The sequence below is a fragment of the Marmota marmota genome, unplaced genomic scaffold (genome assembly GCF_001458135.2).
Source record: "Marmota marmota marmota unplaced genomic scaffold, marMar, whole genome shotgun sequence".
Lineage (NCBI taxonomy): Eukaryota > Metazoa > Chordata > Mammalia > Rodentia > Sciuridae > Marmota > Marmota marmota.
The window spans coordinates 3958647-3981575 of NW_025999946.1; the positions used below are offsets into that span (position 1 = coordinate 3958647).

A 22929-nucleotide genomic window follows, 5' to 3' on the forward strand; every position below is an offset into this window, starting at 1 on the left:
AAAGAGCAGACCATGTCCTCCACCCCACGCCTCCAAGGGCCTGACCTGAGGCCTCTCTGGAGAAGCCCCGTGGGTTCTCTAGCCCCCACAGGAACCAGGGTGATCCTGAACTGCCAGGTTTCCATTATAGCTCAAGGGCAGCTCCCCTGGACTGACAACCAGGCCCCTAGAGTTCAGCCCTTGTGCCTGCCATGGCAAGGGGCTGGCCATCAATCAAATAGCTGGCATGCGGATCCAGTGATAGACCAATAGATTGACAGATCAATGACTGACGGACACACCAGCAGCCCACGTGGCTGAGGACAGAGCTGGCAAGTTCCTTGTCCTTACTGCCGCCAACACTGTGCATAGGGCTGGTTCAGAGTAAATGCTCAACAAACAGCTGACAGGTGAGCAGAAGAGCCCATGAAATGGCAGGGTGATGATGTAGCTGAGCATCTGGCCAAGGACCCAAGCATGTGAGAGGCTGATTTAATGACCAAGGAGCTGACTGAGTGACCAAGTGACTGGGAAACTGAATGAGGGGCTAAGTGTGTCCTAGATTGCCTGGGAGAGGGCATGGCTAGGTGGTTTTCAGAGTTCAGAAAATGTTGGGGTCTGAGTTGCAGAGTCAGCAGCTCCTGCCCAGATCTGAATGGGCTGACCTTTGCCCTGGAAGACCCTGGAGACCTGACAATTCCAGAAACAGCAGAAGTCGGGCAACTGGGGCAGGGAGAAACTGGGGTCAGAGGGGAAGGAGACGGGGCCTTGGCCAACACTGGGAAGAGGGATGGAGCTGAGCACTCGAGAGAAGAGATTCCTGCAGAGTCTGTTCACAGAGTTCTCGTCTCACCCAGCCCGAGACAGGAGGGCTGCATCAGGGGGCTGCAAGGTCTGTGTTGGGCTGCGGAGGAATCTTTTGCAGAAAGATCACAGGGACCCAAGGGTAAAAACCCAGCTTTCTCCTGGGACACAGGACAAGAACCGTGGGCCCTGGATCTTCCAACCCACTATCCTGACATCAAGAGCAAGTTGAGCAAGTCACCGCTGACCCTTCTACTGCAGAACAGTGCATTCAGAAGCCCAGGGGAAGACAGATCCAGCAAGGAGTCAGGTAGAGGAGTACTTGTCCTAAACTTCCATGGGAGAGATGTCATGAAACCCTAGAACACAGGGTCAGAGGAAGGGTATCTTGGGTGGTACAGGACTCCTTCATACTTTCAGGGAGGATCCACCTGTCAACATTTTGGCCTATGGCTGAATGATGAGTTTGTCTGTTAGGATTGGGTTCTGTGGCAAGTGACAGACTCAACTAAAAAGCTAACTCTCTCCCTCCCCTCCCCTGCCGCCCAATTGAAATCTAGAGGCAGACAGTCCAGGACTGGCATGGGGAACCTGTTATCAGAGACTTCTGGTCCTTCTGGTTTGTTATTCCACTATACTTTTCACGTAGCCCACGATGCATGCTTGAGTGCCAGCTATCACATCTAGATTCCAGCCAATAGGAAGAAGAGAACCCATGATACATCAACTTATATCTTATTGATATAAGTAGTTGATATAAGTGGTTATACATCTGACCTAGCTAAAGGAGAGGGAAATACAGTCTTTATTTCATTTAGATCAATTACAAATCAGGATTCTGTGACAAGAAAAAGAGAGAGAGAGAAAGAACAGATTGGAGGGTATTAGTGGCCTCTGCTGTAAGGGGACAATGTTGGTTTTGTGTTCTAGTTGAGTGACATATGCACTCAAAACCAAGCCTCAAGTGCAGAGGTGAAACCGCACAGAGCTTTGGAATAATATCCCGCCTGCAGAATTTTCTGAGTTGCCATGTTTCCCCCCTTCGACTGCTCAGTGTCCTAAGAAGGTACTGAGCTGAGAAGCAGAGGGAGGCCACCTTCGCCCTTTGAAGTGGTTGCTTTCTATTTCCAAAGGCCCAGCCTTGAGGAAGCAAAGTCTTATGTCCTCCTTGATTCTGCTCATGGCAGAATCTTACTGAAGTTCCCACTGAGACCTGGTCCCTGTGCTCCTCCTCACTGTGGGTCCTAAATCCTTCCTAGACAGGGCCCATCCAGAGTCACAACTTTGATTCCAGAACAAGAAGCACAAATCCTGAAGATCTGCCTTCCTATGCCTGAGTCAAATGGCAGGTTCCGCATCAGCAGCAGGTGGGTGTTGTGTAGAACTCTGGGGCCTCAGGATTCATGTTCCAGCATGGAACCTCATACTCCCCACCCCACCCCACCCCACCCCCACACACAGCGTAATTCTCTCATCCATAACGTGGGATGAGAGCAGTGGTCTGACCTCACAGGGTTATGTAAGTGGTGAGAATAGGACCTGGCAGGTGGCAAGGGCTCAAACCCTCATAGTGCTCTGGAAACATCGACAGTCTGTGTTACCTGCCACCACAGCCTTCCAAGGGCAAAGGGCCCTACATTTTCCATCTCATAGGGTCCCTCTCTCGCCCCCATGCACAGTGGAGCATGCCCACACCTGGGTGGGTCTGGGCACAGGTTGGCATGGAGGGAGTGGGTCTGTGGTTCGGGTACTTCTCCAGCCCCTGCCAGGTGCTCCTCTTCTCCCTCCAAAGCAGCCACTTCCCACCCAGAAGAGCCAAGGGGGAGTGCTGTGGCCATGAGGCACACACACTTCCCACTCCTCGAGGACCCCCACACACTCACACCCCTTGCCTTCACATAGCCCCTCTCCCCGAACAAAGGATAACGGGCGAAAATGAAATTTGCTTCCCTCCTTCCCTCTGGTTCCTTGAGTGCCACTTTTCTGCGTATTTATGATAATCATCCCTGCAACAAAAACAGTGACTTCACTGTCTAAATAATAAGGTAATTTGTTACAGCTAATTACTCAAGGACTTCCTTAATCTCAATTAAAAGATCCAAGAGGATTCCTGCCCCCCTCTCATTCCAGTGTTCCTGAAGATCCCCCTAATGTATTCTGGATCACAGATTAGTGGGGAGCCAAGAATGGTCCGTGCTGGGCAGAACTGCTAAAATCCATCCCCGCAACGTGAAGCAGTGATTTATTGTGACATGGAATGTGGGACATTTCCCCAGCTTTTGTGATTGTGGTAATGAAGCTGTAAACCAAATAGCATGAAATGAGGCAAGGCCTTACAATTTAATCAGCTCGTAAACAGATCTACTGCATCAAGCAAATGACATTATTATCCATCCGAAGTAAATCATGCTAATCTCGGGAGATAAAATCAACATCGTTAATGGTCACATGTCATATTCATCAACACTAAACCATCCCCTTTGACAGATTAATCCTAACTACAGCTCCCAGGATGTATGGTAATAGGGCTTGTGCATGCATTTCACTCCGCGCCAGGCTAACCAGCACTCTTAGGCTGCTATTACAAATAATTTTTTTATTGATTTACATATTTTAAAATGCATTTAAGGTGAGGCACCATTAAAAACCCTGTCACCCACCCATATTTCTTCCCTACATTCCCAGACTTTATTAATAGGAACGGGAAGACAAACGCAGTAAACCTTATAAATACTTTGTTTAGGGCACTGTTAGGGGTAATTAAGATCAGGACTGGGGTTTGGGAGGGGAGACAGGGACAGGTGAGGAAAAGAAGGGGTAACAGAAAGAAGGGACCCTCTTGTGGTTCAGGGATAAAGGCTTTCTCCGCTTCCTGTTTTCCTGAGAGTTGCCAGGAAGAATGGGAGCAAAGTCTCCCCTAAGCCTGACACAGTGTCCCCCACCCCACACCCCCTAGCTCCACCTCGTCAGCTTGGCCTACTGCGTGTGCATCTGCGCTTGGGTTCTGATCGCTGTGTCCTGCCTGCTGACTTCAAATGCCAAATGTATTTATTTATCATGAGGCTGACCTAGGATGAATGCTCCCGGAAAAGTGTCCACTATTCAAAATGTCACTTCCCCTCAACAGGCCGTGCATTATATTGACAGGCCTCTGAGTGACGAGGGTGGATGGAGGTTCCGCCAGGGCAGGCACTGCTGCCTGGGCTGAGGGACAGAAGGAGGGAGAGAAACAGAGAGGAACTGCATAGGTGCCCAAATTATCTGCACCCTCCCCCAGGATCACAGAAGCAGTTGTGAGCCAGGACAGTGACAAGGAATGCAATCTGGAGACTTCAGGGGCTGTGTTGCTCGGTAGCAAGCAGACATGACCCACCTTATCCTAGGCACCTTTCTGATGGGCACATTCGAGGGGGCTTTCTATCCATCTGTGGAGCCAGAGGAGGGCAGAAAGGAGGCAGCTATCCTCCTTCTAAGTGACAGCAGAGAGGAAGGGAGTCCCAGGGCCACCAGGAGTGACCATGCAGAACTCGCATTGTACAATAGCATCTTCTGGAACTGCTCAGTGCAGTAACCCTGAGATCCCCATTTCTTCAGGACTCATGTCCACATCAACCTGGATAGAAATCCAGGAAGCAGATGGATTTGGGGGGAAAGTGTACCCAAATCAAGCTCTTGAACTCACCTGAGGCACCTTCCCTGGATGAAAAGACCCACCTCGGCAGGAATGAGTGGACTGAGGTCAAGGGGCAGACACTTCCAACCCCACATGGATGCATCGCACAGCTCTCCTCCTGCTGCTATGTAGTTCAGAGATGGTGTGACTGACAGATACAACAGAGCCTGAAAACCTTCCCAGCCCAGGTCTACATTTTGTAAAATTCCATCTATGGATTAGGCCAACTAATGAAATGATGCAGAGAGCAAATTAACTTCGGGGTTTAGATGGCACCAAGTTCAAGCAGTTGGAACCCACTGAGCTATAAAGATCTCTATAAAGATTTTGACCTGGGGTTCCTTTGATCTTTACTAAGGACCCTGGGGGTGACCTCTGCGTTGGGGACCCTGGGCAGTCAAGACAAGTCCTTTTTCTGGAGCTGCTTGGTCTGAATTAGTATGGTTTAGGAGTGGTTCCCACACTTGAGCATGAATCAGAATTTTCTGGGTGTTTGTTAGGCCAAGATTGCTGTCAGATGTGGTGTTGTACAACTAATCCCAGTGACTTGGGAGGCTAAGGCAGGAGGGTTTCAAGTTTGAGGCCAGCCTCTGAAAATTAGTGAGGTCCTAAGCAACTAGGTGAGACCCTGTCTCAAAATAGAAAAAGGAAAAGAAAAAAAGATCTAGGATGTAGCAACATAGCTCAGTGGCACAGTGTCCCTGGATTCAATCTCCAATATCAAAAACAAAAACAAACCCCACACACATATTGCTAGGCCCAACTCCCACGTCCCATAGTTTCTTATTCAGTAGGTATGGGGTGAGGACTGAGAGTTTCTAGCAAGTTCCTGAGTGATGCTGATGATGCTGCTGATCTCAGAACCACACTTGGAAAACCAGGTTTTTGAGGATAAGAACAGCTAAGCCAGGGAGGGGTAGAGGAGACAGTGGAGAGGCAGGGGTAAAAAGCTCAGTTGGATCGGCCTCCACATTTCAGAGAAAACATTCAGCCTTCAGTTTTTGAGGCACTGGCTTATTTTGTTTAGCATAATATTTTCTCCAGCTCCATCCATTTACAGGCAAATGCCATAATTTTATTCTTCTCTAAGGCTGAGTAATTTTCCATTGTGTATATATGAAACATTTTCTTTATCCATTCATCTGTTGAAGGGCACCTAGCTTCGTTCCATAGCTTGGCTATTGTGAATTGAGCTGCTATGACCATTGATGTGGCTGCATCAATGTAGTATGCTGATTTAAGACCTTTGCGTATATGCCAAGGAGTGGGATAGCTGGGTCAAATGGTGGTGCCATTGCAAGTTTTTTGAGGCATCTCCATACTGCTTTCCATAATAGTTGTAACAATTTGCAGCACCACCAGCAATGTCTGAGTGTACATTTTTTCCCACATCCTCACCAACAGTTATTGTTACTGTACTCTTGATAATTGACATTCTGACTGAAGTGAGATGAAATCTTAGGGCTCTTTTGTTTTTGGGGGTATTTTTGTTGTTGTTGTTGTTTTGGGTACCAGGGATTGAACTCGGGTGCACTCGACAACTGAGCCACATTCCAAGCCCTATTTTGTTGTTAGAGTCTGTAAACAAGTCAAAATAATACCTGGCATTTTGCCAGGGGAATGTTAGAGTTCGTAAACAAGTCTGGATGGTGCCTGGCAAAATGCCAGAGGGAGTGGTTTGAGAAGTAACAAAAGCGAGCCATTAAGTGTGGAGATTCCTTATTGGTTGACTGATGTATCTAGTTTATGCTAATTAGATAAGCTGTGTGGAATATATAAATACTGCTCCTGTCCTGCAATAAATGGCTTCCACTCCTGCTGTATCAATCTACACAAGTTCTTCGTCACCCCCCGGCTAGTTTGCTGCAGCCGGACTGTGGCATTTTGTATTTTATTTAGAGACAGGGTCTCACTGAATTGCTTATCGCCTTGCTTTTGCTGAGGCTGGCTTTGAATTCATGATCCTCCTGCCTCAGCCTCCTAAGCCACTGGGATTACAGGGGTGTGCCACCGCACCTGGCTAGAGTAGTTTTGACTCACATTTCTCTAATTGCTGCAGATGTTGAACATTTTTTTATACATTTGTTGATCAGTTCTATTTCTTCTGTGAAATGTCTGTTCAGTTCCTTAGCCCATTTATTGATTGGGTTATTTGGGTTTTTTTGGTGTTGAAGTTTTTGAGTTCTTTATATATCCTGGAGATTAATACCCTGTCTGAGGTGCATGTGATAAAGATTTTCTCCCATTCTGTAGGCTCTCTTGTCACATTACTGATTGTTTCCTTTGCTGTTTGAATCCATCCCATTTATTAATTCTTGATTTTACTTCTTGTACTTCAGGAGTCTTGTTAAGGATGTCAGATCCTAGGCTGACATGATGAAGATTTGAGCCTACTTTTTCTTCTGTTAGGCACAGGTCTCTGTTCTAATGCCTAAGTTTGATCCACTTTGAGTTGAGTTTTTGCATGGTGAGAGAGAGGGGTTTAATTTCATTTTGTAACATATGGATTTCCAGTTTTCCCAGCGCCATTTGTTGAAGTGGCTGTCTTTTCTCCAATGAATGTTTTAGTGTCTTTATCTAATATGAGATAACTGTATTTACTTTGTCTTTGTGTCTTCTATTCTGTACCATTGGTCTACATGTCTGTTTTGGTGCCAATACCATGCCACTTTTTGTTAACTGTGGCTCTGTAGTATAGTTTAAGGTCTGGTATAGTGATGCCACCTGCTTCACTCTTCCTGCTAAGGATTGCTTTGTCTATTCTGTGTGTCTTATTTTTCCAAATGAATTTCATAATTGCTTTTTCTAGTTCTATGAAGAATTTCATTGTGATTTTAATAAAAATTATATTAAATCTGTATAATGTATTTGGTAGTATGGCCATTTTGACAATATTAATTCTGTCTATCCAAGATCATAGGAGATCTTTCCATCTTCTAAGGTCTTCTTCAATTTCTTCTTTAGTGTTCTGTAGTTTTCATTGTAGAGATCTTTCTCTCTTTTGTTAGATTGATTCCCAAGTTTTTTTTTCTTTTTTGTGGGTTTTTTTTTTGAGGCTATTGTGAATGGGATAGTTTTCCTAATTTCTCTTTCAGTGGATTCATCACTGATGTATAGGAATGCATTCGATTTATGTGTGTTGGTGTTATGTCCTGCTACTTTGCTGAATTCCTTTATTAGTTCTAGAAGTTTTCTGGTGGAATTTTTTGGATCTTCTAAATAGAGAATCATGTTGAGGGCAAATAGTGATAGTTTGAGTTCTTCTTTTCCTATTCATATCCCTTTAATTTCTTTCATCTGTCTAATTGCTTTGGATAGAGTTTCCAGGACTATGTTGAATAGGAGTAGTGATAGAAGGCATCCTTGTCTTGTTCCAGTTTTTAGAGGGAATGCTTTAGATTTTTCTCCACTTAGAATGCTGTTGGCCTTGGGTTTGGCATAGATAGCTTTTACAATGTTGAGGTATGTTCCTACAATCCCTAGTTTTTCTAGTGTTTTGAATGTGAAGGGGTGCTGTGGGGAGGGGGGAGGGGGATAGGAAAGACAGTAGAATGAATTGGACATTATTCCCCTATGTACATATATGATTGCACGACCAGTATGATTCTACATCATGCACAACCAGAAGAATGAGAAGTCATACTTCATTTATGTATGTATCAAAATGCATTCTACTGTCACGTATAACTAATTAGAACAAAGTTTTAAAAACTTAAAAAAAAAAAAAAAGCTCAGTTGGGTCATGGCAGGAAGCTAAGGCCAGAAGAAGTGAGGTCAGGCGTGAGCTTCCACATCTATGTGGTCTTTCCTCTTCCAAGATTTTGGTCTCTACCTGTGAGTAAGCAAAGCAGGCCTAATATAAGCCAAAGTCCAGAACCCCAGAGGTCAAATCCAAAAGTAGTTTGTGTCCTAGAGGCCAGAGATGGCTGGATTCTAACCTCAGCCCCTGACCTGCTGCAGGACCTGCCGTGTTACCCTCTTCCCTCAGCCCCATCTCCTCCCTGAGACATTCAGCACAGAACTGCCCTACTTGAAGGGTTGGGAAGAGACAAAGCCAAGGAAATTGCTAGACCTGTTAAAAATTAGTAAATAGTTCGAATATCTCACTGTGAGATAGCAAAATTTTTTATTTATTTTATTATTTATTTACCTGGGGATTGAACTCAGGGCTGCTTCACCACTGAGCTATCCTCCCAGCCCTTTTCATCTTTTATTCTGAAACAGGATCTTACCAACTTGCTGGGGCCAGCTTTGAAGTTGCAATCCTCCTGCCTCAGCCTCCGAGCCACTGGGATTACAGGCCTGTGCCACTGTACCCAATGCAATCAGCTTTACCCCTCCCTCAAGGTTAGATCACTATATGGTTGCCATGGAAGACACTGGCTGTTGTTGCATGACCCACATGAAGGCCACACCACAAGAAGAAAAAAAAAAAAGCCTCATTTCTTCTAAAGTTTGTCTGCTTTCACTTTAAGGACCATGTGACATTGGTAGTTCACGATGTTTCTTATTTTCCTTTTTTTTTTTTTTTGCTTTGACCACTAGGAAGCCCAGAGCCAAATTTCAGTAATTACATAAGATTGGTCTGTATATCTGCTTGCTGAGTTTCCCCTTCCACCTTTCATCTTATCCATCTAGGCTTTTCTATTTCTCCTGGACCTTGAATTTTAAAGATTTTATTTTTTTTTTATTTTTGAAATAAATATCTATTTCTGCAGAGATCTGTTATTCTTGTTGCTACCCTTGAAAATCAACTCATTTTTTTAAAATGGAGGAATGGGTCAGAGCATTAAAAAATAATTAAGGAAAATAATTTCCTGACATATCCCTTCTGCTCAAACGCCTGCCTCCCTACTGCCTTGTTGACATGGAGAGGTTCTGAGGTCCACGGACACCTCCGAAGCTCTATGGGATAGAGCTGATAGGAATGATTTTCCCATGGGTGAACTGAGGAATGATTTTCAACTCAAGAACATGCCAAAATTCATTCCAGCTGCCTGGCCTCCCTTCCAGAGAGTGTGGGAGCTGCCAGCTGCTTATTAGCAAAGCTGACTGCCCCAACTCCAGGTTCACTGGGCCCCTCTGAGCCCAAGGGGTGTCTCTTCCCAGGACAGCTGCTGCTACTGGGATCAGTTTGGAAACTGGCAGGACCAAGAGGCACTGGCAATGTCTTCCAAATCAGAGTCGGGAAGGACCCTGGGTCTCCACTAAGGGGAAAGGGTGGGCATTCTCTAGAACCCAGAGGGTTAGATGCTGTCCTGTCACCTTACATGAGAAATGGCTGTGATAAAATAATAACCTGGAACACTAGGTGACCCAGTTTGAACAAAGGGGCTGAGGATCGATGCTCCGCAGCCGCTGCCCGCTTTGTGGGCCCTTTTACTACAACATTATATATTATATGCAAATCGTGGCACAAAGTTAAGGCTGCTTTTCATGTCAAGAGGCTTCTTTGAGCCTATATGTTATATTTTTCAGATCTTGGACAGTAACATTTTTCTTTTTAGCACAAAGTTGCTCAAGGTTCATCTGAGACTCTTTTAAATTGCTGCTTTCAGAGAAATAACAATGTAAAATGACACGATGATGTATGGCCCCGTCCAGCAGACCGGGGCTGCAGCAGCCGCAAACGCCACCAAACCTCTGGGAATGAAGCGGTCTCCGGAGCGCCATTGTGCAATTGTCCTAACCGGATCATTTTTAATTAGTTGCAATTAATTTCAAGTGACAGCGTCCTGCAATATCAAGTCAGAGAGGCTCTGGTGCGTGGGTGGGGTTATTAGGAACAGACGGCTGGTGAGAGAGAAGCCAGAGGGAGGTTGCATCATGAGGCCCTTACCTACAAGATTTTCCGGGTGGGGGTTAGAGAGAGGATCATTTCCTGAGCTGGGGGGACAGAACTTCTTCCTAGTGTTGCAAATGTTCTGATTCTTTCTGGGCTGTGTGTGGGCTTTGCTAAGTGGACACTTATTACATCCTGTCCATTTGCTCTTTGGGTGGCAGCAGGTTGGCAATTATCTCAGTTCAGTAACACAAAGTGGTTTGGCCACCTAACCTCTGCCTTAGGTAGGCAGAAGCAGACCCCGAAACAAGGATCTGGGCAGGTAGCCTCTCAAGGCGACCCCAGGAGAGAGGAAGTGATCGGGAAAGAGAAGGAAAACAGTAAATGGTGTTTGATGTTGTTGTTGTTATATTTTTTTTACTTGTTCTTTTTAGTTTTGCATGACAGCAGAACATATTTTGATATATCCTATATACATGAAGTATAACTTCCTATTTTTGTGGTTGTACATGATGTGGAACGACACTGGTCATGTATTTATATATTAACATGGGAAAGTTGTGAGTGAATGGTGTTGTGTTTTGTTTTGAGTACTAGAGATTGAGCCCACTGAGCTACATCCCCAGTTCTCTGTTTTGTTGTTTTGTTGTTGTTGTTGTTGTTTTTTTTTTGATACAGGGTCTCACTGAGTAACTGAGGCTGGCCTTGAACTTGAGATTCTGCTGCCTCAGCCTCCCCAGGTAGCTGGGATTACAGGAGTGTGTCACCAAACCCAACAAGGAGTGTATTTTGGGGTAAGCCAACACTGTGGGTACCTGGAACTCACTCCTACTGGGGAACCTGAGAGCCAAGATAGAGCATACCTTTCAGAGATATCCCATCCAGGGGGTGGAGAAGCTGGGATATTTATACAATGATCCTGTGAGTCACTGGTTGGGGACTCCTTCCTGCCCCCGTGTAAAGACACATGGGTAGCTGGAGAAACCTCTCAGGCCAAGAAATGTAGCAGCCAGCAGCTAAAAATCAGGTTTGGAGTAATAGATATGGTAAAGGTGAAGGGGGCAAAGGGGCAGTGACCATGTCTGTCATATCCTCTATGACACTTTCCTGTTCAAAATTCCTAAAATTTCCCCAATACCTCTCCATGTCCCTCTAAGGCTCTTGCACATAGAGAATTTAAATAGAGGGACATGCCCAGGGCCACTGAGACTGGCAAAAGAGGGCTGAGAAATCAGGTCTGCTGGTCCACAGTAGCAGGAAATCCCATCCTGCCACACTATTGCTCAGCACAGGGCGCCACAGCCAGGAACCCAAGCTGTGCTGGCCCAGGATATTATGAGCTGACTGGGACGTCTTTCCCCCAATCAGTGTGGACACTTCCATATCCCGTGTTCCTAACAGACATCACTAGTAGATTAATCTTGACACTCGTTCTCCAATATCCAGATGTGGATTTAGAATTCTTTCAACAGGATGCAGTGAGGAACTGCATTAAAATTGCTTTGCATTAAGCAGTGGTACATACAAAAGATATAAATCCTGTTTTCTCCCCTGGCCAAGAGAGAGTCTCCTTCTGAACACAGTGTTCTCTAATCAAAATGTTCTGGGGCACAGATTGACTATATAGATTACTTCCATAGTAGCACGATCACTCTTTATCTCCTACCAACTGAATCTTTAGGGCCACGTGGCTAATCTCCACTTCAAATGCACCTGCTGTTCTGAACCAGAACCAGGGCACTTGGCCTTTACCCTGGCTTCTTGGGGAAGGTAGAAGGCAAATATATCTCCCTTGGCTGCTTCTTTTTGTTCCTAAAGCCACCCTTCATTGGTTAATCAGTAGGAAGGGACCAGGAACTAATAAAACCTAGCCCTTTTTGGTGGGGAGTAATGACAACTACAAGAAAAATTTTTGTTTTAGGATGTTCTGTTTTGTTTTATATGGTACTGGGGACTGAAGCATAGGGTGCTTTACCACTGAATTATATCTTCAGTCCTTTTTATTTTGAAAGAGTATCTAAGTTGCTGAGGCTGGCCTCATACTTATGATCCTCTTGCCTCAGCCTCCCAAGTCACTGGGATTATAGACATATGCCACTGCTCAAAGAATGGTTATTGAAGCTAAGCTATAGAACCAACCTAAGTGCCTTTCAACAGAAGAATGGATAAAGAGAATGTGGTACATATATACAATGGAATATTACTCAGCCATAAAGAAGAATAAAATTATGGCATTTGCAAATAAATGGATAGAACTGGAGACTATCATACTAAGTGAAATAAGCCAATCCCCCAAAACCAAAGGCTGAATGTTTTCACTAATATGCGGATGCTGATTAATAATAGGCTAGTGGGATCTGGGAGAAGGAATGGAGGTTCACCGGATTGGATGGGGGAATGGAGGGGTAAAAAAAGGGGAATGGGAATAGAAAAGACAGAAGAATGAATCAGACATAACTTTCCTATATTCATATATGAATACATGACCAGTGTAACTCTACATCATGTCCAACCACAAGAATGGGAAGTTATACTCCATGTATGTATGATATGTCAAAATACATTCTACTGTCATGTATAACTAAAAAGAACAAAGGAAAAAAATTTTAAAAAGTAACAGCCATTTAGCACTCACCATACGCCACCACACTATTCTAACATTTTCCTATACCATATTCACTTCCAGAACCCAGTAAAATGATGTTACTATCCCCATTCCAGAGGGAAAGGAACCAAAGCACAGAGAGGTTATGTAACTAAGGTCACTCAGCTACTCAGCAGTGGGGCTAGGATAAGAACTCAGGCAGGCTGAGCCCAGGGGGACCCCAGGGATGGAATTCTGACACCCTCTACATTTCCATTGAATTTTGGTTCATTCTTCTCCAAAAGTGAAACACGCACACACACTAAGAAGTCAACTTCCCCAAAATGCAGCAGGTATCTAACTAACCACTTCTTTTCTTCTCTCTTTAGAAAACTAAATAGATCATTGCATCCATTTGGGGACTTCCTAGAAATAACTGGAGACCGGGCACTGCCTCCTTCCCTCTGAGTCCTAGGCCCATTGCTGCCCCAGGTTAAAATGGAGGGACTCTGTCTTGGGAATGTGTGTTGTCCCCTGGACATGGCAAGTGCAGCTCCCAAGAGGAAAGTCCCCCTTCAAAGCCCTTTCTGGTGCCACCATCCATTAACTTACCAAAACCCTGTCCTCTGTACTTGGCCAATTTTCCCATTTATGAAGGATGTGTCTTTGCCCCAGAAGCGTCTGGGGGTTTGTTAGATTTTCTTTTGTTTTTGTGGCGCTGGGCATCAAATCCAGATCTTGCCCAGGCTAGCAAGTGCACACCCACGGAGCTGCATCCCCAGCTTACCAGGGATTTTGAAGTCACCATCTCATCACATTAAAAATATATTTTTTTATTCCCTCAACATATCTTGGAGTTCTCATAAGCTGATCTTAAATAGTCCCAGACCTTGGACAGTTTGTTTCTTCAGTGACTTTTTTTTAAAAACTATTTCCTTCCCCCACTCAGTCCTTACTTTGCCAAAACTATGGTGAAGTTCCTCTTCTTGGATCTCGGGGCTCTCCATTTTGCCCCAGCGCTCTGAGCTGAGGGCTGGGGTTTCCTGAACTCTGTTTGCTGTGGAGGCCCTCCCCTGGTGCTTGCCCACAGAGGCCCTGTCACCCCTGGACTTGTTCATTTCAGGACCATGAAAAGCCACCACTTCAAGGCTGTCCTTGGGGAGCTTATGAAATTACTGGAGGCACAACTGACATGATCGTTCCTGAGATGTTCAAGGGAAAAAAAAAAAACGTGGAAAATTAGAATAATAACAAAGCACTTCATTTCAAGGAGGAAGAAGGCAGGCTTTGGGTGGGGTGTGGGCTGACCACCATCAGAGTGGCCTTCCTAGAGCAGGTGCCGCAGAGTGGCTTCCCGCCCATCAGAACCATGGCCTCCTTTTATTATCAGGTTCTGTCACTCCCATTTACTATCCTAGAATGGAAAGCAGAGATAATATAACTAACCTATCCACATAATTTTTTTAAAGAATCAATATATTGACCCAACTGTAATATAAGGGAGAAATTAAGGAAAGTAAGTTATAATAGCATAATACATATTTCAATATGTAAATGCTTAGGAATCATGAAGAAGTGGAAAGCTAGCAGCTACACATAAAACCGCCCAACGGGGCAGCTCTCAGTGCCACAGGACAGTGTGCTGGAGACGGGAGCCACAGGGGTGCGCTCCCTCCATGGAGAGCAGTTTCAGAACTGGTGAGCAGCGCTAGATAAGGCTCCATGTACCACACAGTACACTCCCCTCGGTTGCTCCAAAAGTACGTCCCCATAATCTAGAAAATACAGTGTGTGTTAACACAGCCATGCAAAAATTCTTGGAGTCAAACAAAGCTAGGTTCCAAGTCAGGCCACTGTAAAGTCACGCCTTTCCGCTGGGATCGCTGTCAAGCCCAGGACCTCTCCGATAGCTGTGCAGATTGTGCTCTGCACCGCCCTTCATTTCATCACTTAAGGGAATGGTGCCCCCTAGAGTTGTGGAGAACACAGAGACCTGGGCGGAATTTTCAAAAGTTCCATGAGACCCAGGAGAATTATTCATTGCATGGGACTGTCTTACAGGCTGCAGAATCCAGAGAGCACCCCTCCTGCTCAGAGACACACACACACACACACATACACACACACACACACACACACACTAAATGCTAGCTTACACATGTGGAGAAACAAAGCAGAGAGGTTAAATGACTAGTCATCTCCTGGCCACACACCTTGAATAAAAAAGGTAGGGGCGTCCCTAGCCCAGGACCCCACAGAGAATCACAACAACCCACAAACAGAACATTCTTAGGGTCTAGCCCCAGAGACTGCCCCAACAAAAGCAGCCAAGGCCACAGAGGACCCACAAAGGGCCTGTTCAGCTCGCACCCTGGACCTGTGTCCCTGGTAGGAGCTGTGAGTAGGCCTGGCTGTGGGCTGAAGGTAGACTCCTGTACTTGGCTTCCATAGGGAACCGAATGGGACAGGCCTGGCAAATAAAGTTCTTAACAGAGAAAGGGTGTGTGCGTGTGTGTGTGTGTGTGTGTGTACATGCCCCCTGTCTTTGCAGTCACCTCTACTGCTTTCTAGCAGGAAAGCAAGCATTTAAACCCCTGATGGCATCTCTCACAATCTTTCACATTGCAGCTTTGGGTGGGGACTTGCCCAAAGCTGGGGGCAAGTGTGACCATGGAATGGGGTATTGAAGAGCAGAATGCTGAAATTTCACTCTCAGAAAGACCAGGTAGCAGGGCAGAGAGGAGGAGACTTGGCTCCCTCCAAAGCCCAACAGTGATCCCCCACCCTCATGCAGGGCCTGATTCTAATGTCTTCTGATGGGACAAATTGGTGAGCACAACTATTAGCTGGGTGACATCAAAAGGCATTAATCTCTGGTTCCCGAGCAAGACTAGCACCACATTAGTGCCTTGCACCCAGTCATTATTAAGACTTTAGCCCAAGGGTGTAATAAATGTTTTATGGCATGCAAACCAAGGTAATGGAATGCAAATCCCATAATATAGCCATACATTTATTTTCTAATGGAGCAAATGATGATGTATTTTATCTGAGAAGAGCTGCCGATAGGACCTGCTTGGGAAATGTGAAGTTAGATACCCAAAGGGTGAGTGGGTGGCCCTGCTCAGGTGGGGGCATGGGTGGGCCAGGGTGGGAGCCACGGTGGGACTTCCCAGCAACACTCAAGCTTTTGTGCGCGCAAAGCTTCTGGACAAGCCCATCGTTCTTGCTCTCGCACCCCTGAGTACCCCCCTTTTGGGGCATATATTGAACATTCTCAGGCTTAATTACATCCCCTTTCCAGAGTGCCCCCCTCCCCAGAGCCTCCACCCCCAGCCAGAGCTGCATACCAATAAGCTACTCAGCTCATATTGGCTTTCCAAAAATATGGCCGCATTAAGGTGTGAAATGTTAATGGGATTGAGGGGCGCAGGGCTATTTCTCCAGTGGAGTTAGGGCTTGGCATTGGTGCTGATTTTATTAAGAAGCTGACATTGTTCAGTCGCAGCCCTGGGGCTGGGAGGAAGGCTGAGCTGGCTACCCAGGGCCACTGCAGCCTTGGGAAGGGCTCTTGGTAAAGGAATGCCCTAGGTCTTTCTGACTGCCGCTACTTCGGAAAGAACTTTCTGATTATTCCAGTTGTCCAAAAAGAGTAAGAGTTTCCTGCTGCAAAGCGGAGATACTCTTCATCCCCAGTAATGACTTTTGTGCTTTCTATTTTGTCTTCCCCAGGCACATGGTATCCGCCAGGTGGCAGCTATCAGGCTCCTGAGCCTGAGACTGATGTTCTGTTCCTAGACATGTGAAGGCTTCGGGAAGTCCAAAGCTGTCCCTATCTTCAAGATGCCGATGATCTAACTAGAGAAAGGGGTGCACATCAGAAAAGAAATTAACAATGCAATGGTTTAAGGGTTACCCAAGTACATCTGAGGGGTACAAGTTTCCTTGTAGAATTTTTAGAAAAGGCATCCATTGAGAAAACAGAACCCTGATGGAGGTGCTGCTGCTGTTGGATGAGTGGGAACCCTCAAAACTGAAAATGCAGGCCCTTGCTCTTCCCCCTTCATAGTTGGTATTGAATTCACATGGGTTCTTGTTGTTGTTGGCGGTGGTTTGTTTTGGTTTGGGTTGGGGGTTTTGGTTGGTTTGTTCGTTTTTGGTATCGGGATTAAACCCAAGGGTGCTTGATCACTGAGTCACATTCCCAACCCCTTTTATTTATTTTTTTATTTGAGACAGGGTCTCACTTAGTTGCTGAGGCTGGCCTCAAGCTTGCAATCCTTCTGCTTCAGCCTCCCAAGTAGATGGGATTACAGGCGTGCACCACATCCAGCTCCACATTATTTTTCTAATGCTCTGAAAACCACAGCTGTCAGTTCTCAGAGGGTTGGGAATGGATCTAGAATGAGTGTGGCAATATTTTTGATCTTCTAAATGCTCTCTTGTTTGATATAACAATATTAACAATAATTCATTGAGAATTTACACCAGGCTCTGTGTTGAGCACTTCATTATCTCATTCAATCCTAAAACAATCTAAGAGGAAAGTATCTTAATGATTCCCACTGAGGAATAACAATGAGGAAACAATCTCAGAGTGAGACTTGCCTAAGTTAGTAAGAGCAAGAACTGTAACCAGATCTCTGCCCCAGAGCCCATCCTGCATCACACAGAGGTTAACAGGGGTCAGGGGAGTGAAGAGTCATCCTTGAAGACAGAGCCAGCTGGTACTATTGACGGGGTGCTCTGACTTCTGGCCCCAGCTTCTCTGCACCACAATGAGCACAGCTGGGTTTTCAGGTGTGTATATTATCCCAAGAGGGGTCCCCCAGGTCCATGGGCCTGTCTCTCTGTCCTTCAACTAGTCCATAACCAGGGAAGATCTCTTCTTACAAAATAATTCTAATCATGGAGGGACATAAATAAATAATGATAACCGTAAATATAGTGTCCCAAATGGATCCTGATCCCACTCTAATTTGAAGAGTTTTTATTGGTTTGATTTCTGTGTGCCTGAGCCTCTTCTCAAACATGGATGCTGTAGGTCAACTACCCTTAAAGGATAATTGGGCTAGAATGAGTGGCATTGGATTCTGCTCTGCTTTGACTATGTAAATTCCCAGAACAGGCCTCTATGGAACATTATCTTCCAAGGTTCAGAGAATGAGCCACGTTTTCTGCCTGTGTGTGTGTGTGTGTGTGTGTGTGTGTCAGGGGTGGAGGGGAGACAACAGTCATCAACTATGAATTCTTCAGGCTGGGGTTAGGAACAGGTGGGAGTGGACCTCTAGCATCTTGAACAAGGCCAGGACTAGGGAAAAGCAAGAGGAGCCCAAGCTGCAAAATTTAAGGAGGACTCACTTTTAGAGTCCCACAAAGCAGCAATGCCCCCTCAACTTATGTGCTCAGGGCCCTGACCCTGAAGTGCCCTGACTCTATCACAAATGGGAAAGTAGACAGAAGCCCCTGTCTCCTTGGCCCACCCTTGAGTTGGGGGAGGACAAGAATAGCTTCCAATTGATTCCTGCACCTAGAAATCTTGGAACCCAGAGGTTGGAATGCAACATAAATTCAGAGAAATCTGACTCACTCAAGTGTAAACCAAGAGAGCCCAAGCCATTTTCTGGTTCAATGCAATCAAAGTTCAAGAGCTGTCTGGCCCTAGGCAGGCTGGATCCAGCTCCCCAGCCTCCTCAACCATCTTTTGGTTCCCATCACTCAGTTCTCCTTTCCTTGACTTTCCTGGGCACAGACTAGTTGAAGGTGGACAAAGGGTCACTTGGACATGAGATTGTATACACGCTGGAAAACCCACATCTACTCACAGTGGCACAGGAGACAGCCAGGGCCTAAAGCCATAGCCACTTTCTCAGGAGAGAATGAAGCAGTGGCTTTGCTTTGGGGTTCAGGAAGCCTCCCCTAGGTGAGGCTAAATGGGCACCAGCAGGCCAATGCTGCTTACTTGGGACCAGTCCCAATGGAAAGAGTGTCTGCTTCCCGGGAGTTGAGCAATAACAACTCCTGGCCGAGCTCCAGTCCCAAGCTGGTAGCTGTACTAATCTGTCTGTGACCAGGGGCCAACCTGCTCTGATTGGCTAGCTGTATCATGGACTGACCCCTGGGCACCCAACATTCAGCCCCGTTTGGAATGACAAACTTAGTGAAAAATGTGAGTTCCCCAAAGGAGAATCTGGGTATTCTGGAGGAGGTATAGGTGCTGGGTGGACCAACTCAAGATCAGGAGACTCTTCCAGAATTCTGGCTGCACCCAAGCCTTCCCTGAGAGCCCACGGCATCTGCTGCCCAAGTCCGTGTTATTTGTGGCCATCCTCTGTAGGCCTTCCTAAGGCATGGAATGCTTCTCGCTCATCTTTGGCCACTTAATCCTCCCCCTCGAAGGGTCTGGCCAGTGACTTGTGCATTACACTCACTCAGGAAGAATGTGCTGACGTTATGAAAGAATGAATGAGGAACTGTGCTGGGACTGGGCCCCAAACTTTTATTAACTGCAAGGTTAAAAGCTATCAAGGGTCAGGGGCACCACAAAGGGGCAAAGGGAGTGAGTCAATTAACACCTGCCTTTTTATTTCCAAATCGAATTGTTGCATGAGGTTTGGGGATGATGTAAGTGCTCGGCAGTGTTGGGGCAGGATTTATGAGCCAGGGTATCTGGAGCACGGTCTGAGCAGGCAGCTGGTGAGAGGCACTTACCCTAACTTCCCTCGCTTGGAAGTCTCCCGAAAATAATAGTTGTAAGACATGAAGGCACGCTGGCAGTTAAACACCCTTCCTTCTGTGCCCGGGGTGGATCTGAATTGAGTCACTTTTTCCAGGGCTGGTTTAGAAGGGTGTCCAGTTTACACCCAGCTTTGTACTGACAGGAATGGAGTAGAAATGTTGGGGATCGGAGAGGGAATGGGAAGGCTGGGTAGGACATTAACTCAGTCTTGGGTCCCGGTAATGGGGACATGCTCTACTGGACCCATCTCAGGTTGGTTCACACTGGAGTAGGGGACACTGTTAGCCGGCGACACAGGGAGTCCATTAGTTAATGTCCATTCATTGTCTCCTACTTAAAATGAGCAGGATTAAGCTCTGCTGGAAGTTTCTGGAATGTGGCTGGCATAGTAGGGACTCACTGACTTGTACGGGGTACGAGAGGCAGGGAGAAAGGCAGCCTTCCCCTCCAGGCCTTCCCACCAGCTTGGGTCCAAATAATGAATTTTCGACTGGGTCATTAAATGCTGATTAAAGTACTAGAGGAAAGAACAGGAGGGGAAAACCAACATCAAGTGTTGTACATACATACATACTCCCACCCCGGCCCCCCTTCCCTTTTCTCAAGCTGCCTCGAAGTTCGTTCCAACCCTCCATTGGAAATGCTATAAAAGGCCAGGTTAATTAAGTCCTATATATTACCAGCACAAACACTTCCAACTTTATTCTGGCGGCTCCGTGAGTGAGGAGGAGGCCAGGCAAGGTCCAGGCAGCTCAGGGTAATAAAACAGAAGACTCAATTACCTTGTACATTTGCAGTTTTTATAAAATCATTTAAAGTTCTCCCAATGAAAATCACAGTGAAGAGGGATGGGAGTCCTGAAATCCAGAGGGAGCTCAAAGAACCAGAGACTTTGAGTGGCCATGGACAGCAGACTCATCCTGGCCATTTCCCTACTTCCCTGGGTAGGGAAGCCTCCTCTCCAGGATGGGCTCAAAACAAAAAATAGAGGAAGGACAAAGAGAAGGGGACTCTTTAACCATGCATGCTACCCACTGGGTCTGGAGTACTGTGCTAGTGCTTAAGACAATCCATTGCAGTAGGTATGATCCCCATTTGCAGATGAGGAAACTAAGGCAGCAGAATAAATCTCTGGTGTCCAACCAGGAGAGATCAACATCCCAAACCTGTGTGCCTCCTGTGTTATACTGCACAATTCCTGCTCCTCCTTTTAAGCTGTGAAGCCTGCTGTCTGCACATCATGGCTCCATGTTAAGAGAAGAGGCTCTGGAGCACAGGGGTCTGGATTCAATTCCATCACTTCCTAGCTGGGTACCCTTGAGAAAACTACTTACACTTTCTGAGCCTTAAAGAAATTACCTTCCTCATCTGTGAAAACAACATCAGTCCCTTCCTCACAGCATTGTTAAGCAGATTAAATGGTACCATGTTGTATAAAATGCTCAGGCAAGAGTGTAGAATGTGGGTGTATTAGTTATTATTGTACCAGGTGCCTCTCCACTTGTCATGATCAGCTCATTACACTTTCCAGGGTGACAGCCAGTGAGCCAGCTGTGTGAACCATGCTCCTGTGCCAAAAACAGGGCAGAGAGGCTCTTACTCAGCACCCCAATGATGGAATTCACAAGTCAGTTCTCCCACTTCTGACAACTTCTTCCCTATGGAAGAATCTCATGTTTCCCATGGGATCAACAAAAACAAGAGCTACATATAAGTAAAAACAGGACTTCTTGTTTTCTTCTTCCATATATAGAAACTGTTCAATATACTTACTCTTTAAGAAATGGGAATATAAAATTTTAATTCAATAACAGCCCCCAGAGGGAGAAATTTTTCTCTGGGCTGTAGCCACAGTGACCCAGAGCAATGTTCCCAGAAGGCTGGAGAGAATTGAGCCGAAAGTTCCCTCATCTTGATCAAATCTCTTAGGGCCTCAAGGGCAGAATCTGAGTGAAGGTGGGATCTGGAGGCTGTGCAGCTTTGGATGGAGAGGGAGGCAGCACTTAGCATGTGAATGGATGACACTACAACATCTTGGGCATATCTCAGGTCCCCCTGTTGGAGAGCTTCCTCTGGGTGAAGATGATGAGGCACACCATATTTTTAAAAGGGACCAAGTAACATTTCCAGTCATCCCTGATTTCCTAGAACCTTGACACTCCCTCATCAAGAAGTAGAGTCTATTTCCTTTACCCTTGAAATTGTAGCTACATCAGTAAGTGAAATGTAGTAAATGTGATGCTGCATAACCAACAAAGCTAAGTCATACAAAGTAACACAGCTTTCACCTGGCTCTCTTCCCCAGCTGCCATATTGTGAGGAAGCCAAAGCTACATGGAAAGGCCACATACTGATATTCTGGTCACAAGGCCCACCCAACAGCCAGTACAAACCACCAGATGCATATGAGATGCATCAGATGATTCAAATGATTCCAGCCCCTAGAGGCTTGGAACCTTCTTCCAACTTCTGCCTTGGAACCTTCCAGCGGAGGCCCAAGCATCATGGAACAGAGGTAAAGCAACTCCAATGTGCCCTATTGGAATTTCTAAACTCTCAGCAACCCAATACAGGAAGTTCAAGTCCCCCTTCTTCTCACAGTTGGCCACAGAGTGTAAAACATAAGTGGTTGTTCATACCATTAAGTTTGAGGTAATTTTTAACTTAACACTACATAACCAGAATAGCCAACCATAGCCTTTATTGGCAGGTTCAGCTCTTGGGGGCTACCATGTAAGAGGGTCACAGACCAACTAAAGAAATTCCCAAGCATTGTGATCAGGGTGGAGGGGCCTGAAACTCTGGTCTAGATGGTGAAAGCTGGAGATGGGTATGGAGTGTGGACTCAGTCATGACTTTTCTACCCCTGAGGGTGGAGTGGGATTGCCCTGGGGTGGCAATATGCCTCAGAGGGAAAGGACAGGCTTCAGCATTAGGTGGTCCTGGGTTCCATCTTTCCTATCTCCTCTCTCACTATCTCATAACTTGAATGAATCAGGCCATCTCTGTGGGCCTCCCAAGGGGATAACAATATCCTTCTTGCAGGATGCTTGTGCAGATTAAATAAGAATATAGGTGGCTTGCTTGACACAAAGACTCTTAATAGATATGCTCATAAAAGGTCCTTTGGCTACCAGTTCAAACTTGCAATAAAGAGGAAGTGTTGGTGAGAAAGGTGATACAGGACACATCTTCTGAGGTAAAGATGGGAAGAAGAACTGGCATGTGACTTACCTTATCTCAAGGTTTGAATGTGTAGAAAAGAGGCTTCAGGAGGTGACAGCAGATGGGAGTTTCAGCTTTATTAACAGCAACAATTGTCCAATGACTGCCAAAAGTAGGGCTGCACTGGAGCCTGGACTTTTCTC

The 22929-nt window shown here is 45.9% G+C and overlaps 1 long non-coding RNA gene across 3 annotated transcripts in view; it reads left to right on the forward strand.

The window, feature by feature from the left end:
* LOC125616474 overlaps window positions 1–22929 on the forward strand; it is a 55597-nt gene that overhangs the window by 11883 nt on the left and 20785 nt on the right. For all 3 annotated transcript variants that reach the window (XR_007347101.1, XR_007347100.1, XR_007347102.1), the window contains exon 2: window positions 21867–22076. This is a non-coding gene — a long non-coding RNA (uncharacterized LOC125616474). The remainder of the gene's footprint in view (window positions 1–21866; window positions 22077–22929) is intronic.